The sequence below is a fragment of the Molothrus ater genome, chromosome Z (genome assembly GCF_012460135.2).
Source record: "Molothrus ater isolate BHLD 08-10-18 breed brown headed cowbird chromosome Z, BPBGC_Mater_1.1, whole genome shotgun sequence".
NCBI lineage: Eukaryota > Metazoa > Chordata > Aves > Passeriformes > Icteridae > Molothrus > Molothrus ater.
Genome location: NC_050511.2, coordinates 34,239,890 through 34,250,420, shown reverse-complemented (window position 1 = coordinate 34,250,420; position 10,531 = coordinate 34,239,890). Strand labels below are relative to the sequence as shown.

The window sequence follows — 10,531 nt, the reverse complement described above, 5'->3', positions numbered from 1 at the left end:
TGTTGCAGATGAAGCCCCAGTAACCTCCCATTTTCATCAGCAGGAAATCTTTGCACATTTTTTCTCACAGCTTCCTTTCCACAGTCATTCATTTACACTGATTTATAGCCTTCCTCACTGTCCTCCTCAATTCTTCCCCCCCAATTTTTTCCTGAGGCCTGAAAAACTTAATATGGAAAGTACATGTTGGGGGAATTAACAATCTGGAATTTTTGCATTCTCTGCATGGATAGGAACGACCAGGTGGATGATGCCAGTGGTCCTGATCAGGGCGCATGTCTGCTGGTGACTGGCCCAGAAAGCAGTTTTATATGAGACACAGAATTCGGAGCTCAAATGTGACAAATGAGGAGAAACAAAATGAGAGGCAAGGAAGGTGACCTGCTCCTCTGATCCTGACCTCTGGTCCAGGCTGAAAGGCTCAGCCCTGAACAGGGGTTGAGAACAGGGGCTAAGACATGCTGAGAAAGCTCGAGCTGCTCAGCCTGCAAGAGAGAAGGTTGCATGGAGATTCCATAGCAACCTTCCAGTATCTGAAGGGGGCCTTCAGGGAAGCTAAACTCTTGGTCATGAAGAGAGAGCTAAGACGAAGACTAATGGGTACAAATTGAAAGAGAGGAAATTTAGGGAGAAACTTCTTAGTGTGAGCAGTGGAGCCAGAGCCCCCTGTCACAAAGAGGCCAACAGGGGCCGTCACTCTCGGTGCAGCACCGCAGCCTCGCACGGCCTCAGAGCGGCGCGCAGCCCTCACAGCCCCTTCAAACGCGTCTCCCGCGGACCTGGGACCACAGAGCCCAGCTGCTCACCCGGGCCGTGCCGCAAAGAGCTCCCAGAGCGCCCTCATCCGCAGGGCGAGGGGAAGTGGCCGGGCCCGGGCGGGGAGGCCTGGCCGGACGCCCACCGAGCGGTCCCGCCGCCGGGCCTCGGCACGGGCGGGAGGGAGGAGCTGATGGCGGGAGGAGCCGTGCCGCGGCCCCGCCTCCCGCCGTCTTCTGCGCTGGAGGCGAGCGAGCGCGGCAGTGCCGGCCGGCAGCGCCGGGGGCGGCAGCTCGGTGCCCTCTCCGGCCTCGGGTGCTCGGCGGGGCGCCGGCGGCGAGGGGCCGCCCCGCAGGAGCGGTGCCCGTCCCGGTCTGGCCGCGGGCAGCGCGGAGCTTGCCCTGCCCTGCCCTGCCCTGCCCTGCCCTGCCCCGCCGTGTGTCCCCGGCTGCGGACGGGCGGGCGGGCGCGGCGTGCCCAGGGACTGCGGCGCGGGCTCTCCGGGTTAGTCTGATTATGTTTTTATTGCTGTCCAGTTCGGCTGCAGGGAGAAGGGCTGGGGGGAAGGCGGGCGGCGCAGGGCGGAGACCGGCGGGGCCCCCGAGCCGGGCTGGGGCAAGTGCTGAGCCGCGCCGGGGGCGGCGGGTCCCTGTCCCCGCCGGGAGCCCCGGCGGCACCCGGGCCCTGAGGGACCGGCGGAAAGCGTGTCTCGTTCCTGTGCTGTGTATATATATATGTGCGTGTGTGTGTGTCTGTCGGTCTGTCTGTCTTCGTTTTGGGAGGGGGGAGATTTGTCTGTAAACTTCCACGGACTTTTAAGTCTCTTAATTGTGGGGTTGAAGCACTTTAAGGAAAAAGAGCACCCAGCAGCATGTGGGGGAACGGTGGGAGGTGGGTTCCTGCGTGCCTAAGGCGCTGGCCATTTCGGGATTGGACTCTGCTGCAGCTAAATGGGCTTTTCCAGGTGCACGCAGCGATCCCCGTGGAGGTCCGGCTGGGCGCTGGAGGGAGAGCGGGGCTGGACGGGACTTCTGTGCACAAGAGGCTGGTTTTGCTGAATAGAGCCCGCTGGCAGGAAGGTCCTTAAATAGTAAACTTACGTGTAAGTACCATAAAGTATCTTCTGTAAAATAGCAATCTCTCCAACACCCTGCTTAGGTGATCATAGGTTTTGGGGTTATCCTCTGCTTCCCTCTTTTCTCTTTAATGCTGCCTCTTAAAAGCTAAGCTATGGTACATACTATTACTTTAGGGAAACTTGGTGTTGGTGTTGTTATCTTTCCCTGAGGAAATGTAAATAGACTTGCTTCATATTACTTCTGAAAGGATATTGCTTAAGGTGAAGAAACAGAGAGTTTGTTCCTTTTATTTTGTTAGAGAGTCGTGTATTTGTGTAGATGATTTGACACTAACATTTGGATAATGTAAGGCGAAGAGGGCTTAGGTCAATGTTAAAACCACAGAAATTCTTCTTAAAATGAACCTAAGGAGAATTGACAGTTCTGAAATTTATGAATTTGTATTGTAGCACCCACTGGACTTTTTTATGTTGCAATGTAAATTTATAGGATGTTTATCTCATAGTTTATTACTGTTGAGATGCTTATAATGAAGTTCATTAAATCGTGTCTCAAAATTCTTCCATCTTCAAAGTGGAGAATACATGTTCTGATGAATGCCTAATGTAGTTGTTACTCTGACTCTTCCAAAACCTATAATAATACTTAATTGGTCACCTCTTTCTCCACCCAAATATTTTTTCCTCTCCATAATCTATTGGGTTTTTTGCTTACAGCCATTTCAAAACTGATTCAGAAAAACCAAAATTTAACACAATTATTCAAATCTCTTTTGCTTTTAAAGATCAGTGTCTAATAAATAATTTATTGGGTGAAAATAAAACAGGACTGTAAATATGTTCCTCCTAATTATTTTTATTTTACTGCATTACATTCTTTCCTTGATTCTTCCCTTCCTGCAATTAGATAAAACAAGGAGTTGAAAATAATTCTAAGTCTGGGAATCAATCCTTAAGCCATTACAAGCAGCAGGAGGTTTCTTTCTCTAAATTCATTGGGCGATAGTTAAAGGGTGTCTTTCGTTATATGTTTGGATATTCTTGATATTGGAAGAATTGAAATGTGTGCCTAAGAATAAGCATTTGGTCACATGTTTTACTCTAATAGGGTGTGTTTGTGGAATGGTGTTGATTTCTCTCTTTCTTGTCCAGCCTGTAGGGAGCTAAAAGGTTTTTTTCTTTTACTTTTGACACCAGTAGAATGGGCTAGAAACTATAAAAACTGCTTTCTCTGTGGTCATGTAATGTGCTCCATGTGCTGTTGAAAATGTGCCTACTGATTCTTCCAGTCCTGAACATACTGTACCTAATCAGTGTGTTTATATTCTGTGTAACCAAGGCACGTTAGGTGCGTTAGCATTCTTGGCTACTTTGGAGGAGAAACTGGCAACAACCTTTCCTTGGGCAGCTGGTTACAAGGCACTGCCTCCCCCTTTCCCCCCAGCTCACATTTGGTTTTAAGGGTAGATAAGGGCTGGCACAGCTTCTATGCCCTTTTCAGCACCCTGCACAATACAGTGCTGTGCTAGCAATTGCTGAGAGCCTGCCTAAAGGTTTGTCTTACACAGTGATTGAAGAATGTGTACTTGTTGGTGTTGCAGTGTGATTGCTTTTGTTATGTGACCACCTCCTGTGAGGAGGTAACCTGCTTAGTGGATAAGGGAAAGGCTATGGATGTAGGCTACCTGGACTTTACTGAAGCCTTTGGTACTGTCTCCCACAGCATTCTCCTGGAGAAGCTGGCAACCCATGGCTTTTCCAGCTGCCCTCTCTGCTGGTTAAAACTACTGGCTTGATGTCCAGGCTCAGACAGCGGTGGTAAATGGAATTACATCCAGCTGGTGGCTGGTCACAAGAGATGTTTCCCAGAGCTCAGTCAATTTTTAAGGTTTTTATTGGTGATCTGGATGAGAGGATTGAGTATACCCTCAGTAAGTTTGCAGGCAACACCAAGTGGGGCAGGAGTTTTCATCGGCTTGAAGGTAGGAAGGTTCTGCAGAGGGATCTGGACAGGCTGGATTGGTTGGCAAGGCAGGGGTATGAGGTTCAACGTGCCACACTAGGCCCTGCACTTGGGTCACAACCGCTCCATTGAGTGCTACAGGCTGGTGCAGAGTGGCTGGAAAGGGGCCCAATGGAAAAGGGCCTGGAGATGCTGGTCGACATCAGCTGAACATGAGCCAGTGTGTGTCTGGGAGGCCAAGAAGGCTCCTGGCATCCTGGCTTGTACCAACAATAGTGTGGCCAGCAAGACCAGGGCAGGGATTGTCCTCCTCTACTCAGCAGTGGTGAGGCCACACCTCAAATCCTGTGCTCAGTTCTGGGCCCCTCACTGCAGGACAGATGTTGAGACGCTGGAAGGGCAACGGAGCTGGGGAAAGGTCTGGAGCACAAGCCCTGTGAGAAGTGGTTGAGGGAGGTGGGGTTGTTCAGTCTGGAGAAAAGGAGGATCAGGGGAGGCTGAAAGTAGGATGTAGCTAAGTAGGGGTCATTCTACTCTCCCAGGTAACAATTGGGCAAGAGGAAAAGGCCTTAAGCTGCACTAAGGAAGGTTTAGATAAGGTATTAGGAAAAATTTCTTCATGGGAAGGGTGGTCAGACGTTGGAGAGGAGTGCCCAGGGGAGTAGCTGAATCATCATGCCTGGACACATTCAAAAGATGGGTAGACATGGACCAGTGGTGGACCTGGCACAGTCAGGCTAACAGCTATGACCCTAAGTATCTTTTCCAACCTAAATGATTCTATGATTCTAGTGCTTGTAGTTATGTGATGCCATATTTGAAATTTATATATTGTAGAAGGTAAAAAGCAAACTTCAATGATCAGGCAAAATAAAATGTGCATTTAGGAGTATATTGATGAGCAGTTGGATATGTGTTTTATTGATTAAAACCCCATATTAGATAATAGCAAGCTCTACACAAGTTAACTGCAATGGAATGCTTTTTCAAGTTAAGTCTTCGCTGGCGTAGCAAGTGGGAATTGGGATCATGGTCTTCACATCTTCTTTGCTGGGCATCCTGCCATTCAGTGCTAGATACAGTTTTGACCATTCCTTCTCTATGTGTAATTTGTATTTGAATCAGTTTTGTACTGTCAGTATTTGTAATAGTGTCACCACTGATACTCTGAATTTTATTTTCCTCAAATAGATCAAGTATGTAATTTGTTGCTGCAGGTTCCTGTTGTGGTTATGTGGTCACGTGTGTTGTGTTATTCTTCACATTTTTACAGTTCCAAAAGACCTTTTCTCCTCGCAAGTGAGCAAGAAACTTGAAGTCCTCCTTCAGTGAACTGGAAATTCCATTTTTTTACGTTCCTTCTTCATTCTGCAGTAGTGACTGGAAAACCATATCAACCTGTTGCAAGGTACAATTTACAACTATTTATTCCTGTTTCCTCCTTTCAGTAAAGCTGGTCTGTTTTATTTGTCATCAGTGAAGCAGGAGGAAGTTGCAAGTGTTGCAAGTGCATTGTTTATTTTCACTGCTGTCTAGATGTGCTTGTGTTTTGTATTTTGAAAAATGAAATTTTTAAGTAAGAGTAAGCTCACAATAGTTGCTTCAGAGTGTCACAGCTATGATATGCATCATAATAAAAAAAACTAAGTTACTTGGAAAATTTTTTGTGATTTGTGATTTGTGCTGTGCATTTTCATAGTCATAGGATGCTTCTGTCTAGTAAAGCAGGTGCTGGATGATGGCCATTTTATTAACGGTGCTCATTTTTATTGCTGTTTTAGCTCAAGATTCATGTATTTTGTGATTGTGTGCCACCTGGCCCACCTCCTGCTTGGTACCCTCTGTTTTTTTATGTGATGCTTGTAACTGCAGTATTTTAAATTCTATAGATAGTGATGTACCTTTTAAAATGTCTCTTTAAGATCAGACAACAGACCCTGGAGCTGAGACACAGGAGCTGAAAGATTCATTCAGTGTTGTATAAGAAATGTGTGACTGCAGATCAAGACCCAGTGTTGGTAAGATGATTTTTATTCTCTTCTAAAGGAGACCATTTCACTGTGAATCATGAAACTCATCCTATGAAAAAAACCAAAACTATCAGGCTTCTGGAATCAGGTTCCACTTGGCACCTTTTATCTTTGTGCAAACTTAGAATTTGGCAGTATTTTGGCAAGGGAAAATATAAATTGAAAAGTCTATCTCGATGTCCTTTTGTGGAGCTTTTAGTTTATGACCACAATTATATTATGCATTATGAACACAAATACAAAGATCCTTTGATTGCACAAATACTTAAAATCAATATCCTTCCACAATAGAAATCTTGGTGCAATTTGCATTAGTTGACAGTTATTAAGCCTTGTTAACAGCTTCAGAAACTTAGTTAACTGTGCCACTTGAACTGGAGAAAACTGCTGCCATTTAAGATTACAGCTTGGTGAGCAGTGCAGTTTAATGAGATGTTGCCTTCAGCACCAAAGCTGACTAAAAATGCTACAACTGTTATGGCAGTTTGCCACTTTTTTGGCTGTAGTTGCACAACTGTTGATAAGGCTTTGTGATAATATCGGATCACTGAATGGATCTGAATTAAAAATAGCTTTGCAAGAACAAAAGAAACCACTGTGAAGGGCAGCTGTCTTTCAACTAGCTCTTTAGCTGGGGCAATTTGCAGGTTCTACCTGCATTTGTGGGGCTGTGCGGTGGGGGGTGGGGGAGTGTAAATGGCAGGCAACCGGCCTAAGAGGAGTGGAATTGATAAACTGAGACCTGATAGTTTCTCTTGCTCTTGAGAAGATGATTGAGTGTGTGAAATTGCTGTTGGTGTTCATTTGATCTAGTCAAGAGAGAGGAACTTGTTGCTTGGTTTTAACAGTTTGGTGTTGCCTTGTCCCCAGCCTGAATCTCACTTTCTGTGCCCACTGGCGGTTTTGCCTCTTGTTGCTGCTACTTTGTAGCAAAATTAGCTACTTTTACTACTCTGTAGCAAAGCCCATGGTCAGATTAGTGCATGCCAAGGGAGTCAATGGACTGGATTCTCCTTGCCCTGTGTGCAGAGATTCCCATTCTTTGCTATCTGGGAAAGTAATTTGCTTTCTTTCTCCTGGTGAGTTTGTTTTCACAAGAAGTTCTTGGCCTGAGTACCAGTGTGAATCAGCTAAATGGCAGAGGATACATCCATGCGGCTAGATGATGGCTTAACTACAGGGGAGCTACAGGCCAATCATGTGCCTAGCAAAATTAGGACGTAGATCCTCCTGGAAATGTGCTCTGGTGCATAGAAAATAAAGATATGTTTGGTGCCAGCCAACATGGCTTCTGTAAGGGCAAACTGTGCCTGAAAAATTTGATGGGTTTCTATAACAGGGTTATAGAGTTGGTAGTTAGGAGCAGCTGACACCACCTACCTGGACTTACACAAAACATTGACACTGTTCCTTGTCTCTAAACTGAAGAGACATGGGTTTGGCAGGTGGACAGCTTGTTGGATGAGGAATTGGCTGGATGATCACACTCAAAGAGTTGGGGTCAATAGCTCAATGTCCAAGTGGAGGGCAGTGGTGACTGGTGTCCTCAGGGGCTGGTATTGGGAGCAGAGATATTTAACAGCTTTGTTGGTGACAGGGACCATGGCATGGAGTGCACCCTCAGCAGCTGTGCTGAAAACACCAAACTGTGCGGTGTCAATGTGCTGGAGGGCAGGGATGGCATCCAGTGGGACTGTGACAGGCTTGAGAGTCTTATGTGGATCTCATATAGGTCCTGCATGAAGGTTGTGTCAATTCCAAGCACAGATACAGGTTGGGAGAAGAATGGATAAAGAACAGCCATGTGTAGAAGACTTGGAGTTGCTGGTTGATGAGAGGCTGGACATGGCTGGGCAATGTGCACGTGCAGCCTGGAGACCCAGCCACATCCTGGGCTGCATCCAAAGCAGCGTGGGCAGCAGGGCAGTGGAGGCGGTACTGCCCCTCTGCTCTGCTCTGGTGAGACTCCAGCTGCAGGGCTGCATCCAGCTCTTTGTCCCAGCACAGGAAGGAAATGGACCTGTTGGAGAGAGTCGTGAGGAGGGCCATGAAGATGATGTGGAACAGCTGGAACAACTCTCCTATGAAGACAGGCTGAGCAAGCTGGGGATATTCAGCCTGAAAAAGAGAAGGTTCTAGGGAGACCTTAGACCAGCCTTCCAATACCTAAAGGGGGTAAGAGTGTTGGTGAGGGACTCTTGATGAGGTCATTTAGTGATATGACAATGGGGAATGGCTTTAAACTGAAGAGGATAGGTTTAGATTAGATATTACAAATAAATTCTGTACTTTGAGGGTGATGAGACTTGGGAACAGGTTGTTCAGAGAAATAGTGGAAACTTTTTGTCCCTGGAAGTGTTCAAGGCCAGCTTGGATGGGGCATTGAGCAACCTGGTCTGGTGAAGGTGTACCTGGTCTGCCTGTGGCTAGTGGGGCTATAGCTAGATAATGTTTAAGAATGCTTTCAATCCAAACCATTCTACGATTCTGTGATTAATTGTTGGAGGGGTCTGCCCGTCACCCTCCAGGTCTCAGTGTAGCTATTCCCAACAGCAGCAGCTGGGGGAGCAGGGACATACTAGCAGCAGCAGCCTGATGGTAGTCCCAGGTCTGTACTAAGGCTGGCAGCCTGTGCTGGCCTCTGGTCTGTGTCAGCAGCTCTTGCTGACTGGCATATGTAGAAAAGTTTCCCAGTGCTAGAATGGCATTGCCATTTAGTTATGGAAAATCTTGTGAAGTCTCCTGCCATTAGCCACTGGCCCATGAGAGCCAGTAAATGTTTACTCTTGGATTCATTACAAACTGTTGTTTCTTCCCCAAATCTTTTTTTTTTTTTTCAGTTCATGAAGAGGCATAACTGAATGAGATAGCAGATCTCAAACTGTGGTTTTCTCCTTACTAATGGCAGTAACAGGGCCATGGGCTATATGTCAAATGACCTTTAGTTGGTTTTCTGAAGATTTCTGCTGATCTCTTAGTGATTTGGAGGGAAATTTGTAATCTGCTGGCTTACAAAATTTGGGAAATGTGAGCTTTTTGTTTGTCTTTTTCTTACCCAAGTGAACTCAGTTGCTGGTAAAACATTTTAAACACTTGTGTGCCAGAAAATTTGGAAGAAGCCAGTTTTTTATTTGGGTAGTGTAAAAATCCATACCAGTTCTGTCTATCTCCAATTAGAAGATAATTAAAAATATTTATTTTGGGTCAAAAGAATAGTCTCGATGGCTATGTACCTTCTCTAACCCAATATGTAAAGCTGCATTATTAAAAAGGAGTTGAGAAATTTATGGGGCTCCTATTAGACCTATACTGAAAATCTTCAACGTATGATTGAGCTAAATGGTAAGATTCTGGGATATCCTGGTTACTGCTAAGATAATTTTCTGGTGTCTGCAGATGCTCTCCCTTTTTATACCTAATTTAAGTCTTGGTCTTAATGTGTTGTAAGAGCTTTTTGACAGGAGTAATGCAGTGGCCATCGAGGTCATGGCCATGTTGAGTCTGGCAGGGAGCACTACACAGAATCAAAACTATCTCAGACAAGAACACTGAACTTCATTTTCATTAGTGCTGTCTGAGTTAAGTTTTTTTGAGCACTGTATTACTTAGTTACTTTAGTGTCAAAATTGACATTCAAAGCTCTGTCAAGGGATGAGTCAGCTGTGTTGTAATCCTTTGTCTTTGGTGTCTCTCTTCCTCTAGGGTTTTACAAATTTGAGAAGGCTTGTTACTGATTTGTCTGAACAGACAAATATTTCTGTATGCTTAATTCTGGCAAAACATTGCTAAGAAAATATATAGTCCTATTCAGCCTTTTCTCCCTAGTATGTTGACTGACCATATTGGGAGTGATTTATCTGAGGATGGAGGGGTGAAAATTGCCTTCTAGGCTGTAAGAGAGGTTGCCATGCAGTGTAGTCTTTTGGAGTATGAGTCAAGGTAAAGACAGTACTTTTACTGTCTTCATTGTGCAATGCATTATCAGCAGATCCACACCTGCGGGTGCTGATTGGGATCTCTGTATTTCTTTGTGATATGTTTAATGTGAGATTCTTCACTGAGGAGAGGGGATGGTCTGGTGTGGAGATTGCCTCTTACTCAGCTGACCCAGCTCCTGGTCACCAGGCTGCAGAGAGATTCAGTGGTGTTTCTATGGTTAAACAAGCTGCCTGCAAAGAAGAAGGGTCATGTGTCTTATCTTGCATGAAGGAGTGCACCCTATGACAAAATTGCGTTCACGGCTTCTGCCAAAACTCATGCCTTTGCTTGAGTTTGAGTGATGTGGAAGTCAGTGTGGTAACTGTATAAGGTATGAGACAGTCATACATGTCTGCATGAAGGCTGGCACACAGAGAAGCCTTTGAGGGACTGGTACTTTAGCTCTTTTCATCTCACTCAACTTTGAGGAAAAGAAACTTTCACATTCCAAGTTGTAATGGAAGCTGCTGAGAGGGAAGAGATTTCCACCAAGTTTAGTCACTTTGTTCAACATGAAAACAAAGGAAGTATTGTGAAGAGCTTTCTGGCTAGAAAACAGTAAATCTTCTCATGGGAGTCCACAGTTTCTGGTTTTGTTTTTAGTACAAACATGATGATGTAACAAAGTCATTTTGTTAAATAATGATACTTGTATGTTTAATGTTATCAGTTTTTGTTTACACTACAAACTTTTTTGCCAGCTATTCATAGATTGCTATAGTAGGA

General features: G+C 45.4%; 1 protein-coding gene across 3 annotated transcripts in view; it reads left to right on the top strand.

The window, feature by feature from the left end:
* Positions 1–1,023: 1,023 nt before the first annotated feature.
* Positions 1,024–10,531, top strand: part of PIP5K1B (phosphatidylinositol-4-phosphate 5-kinase type 1 beta) — a 98,122-nt gene continuing 88,614 nt past the window's right edge. Inside the window, exons 1-4 of one of the 3 annotated variants that reach the window (XM_036403510.2) lie at positions 1,024–1,260; positions 1,721–1,858; positions 5,071–5,205; positions 5,720–5,815. The gene's annotated coding sequence lies outside the window, so the exon portion shown is untranslated. Of the gene's footprint in view, positions 1,261–1,720; positions 1,859–5,070; positions 5,206–5,719; positions 5,816–7,914; positions 8,003–10,531 lie in introns of those variants that run through there. The other 2 variants (XM_036403511.2, XM_054517937.1) reach the window with 2 other exon arrangements.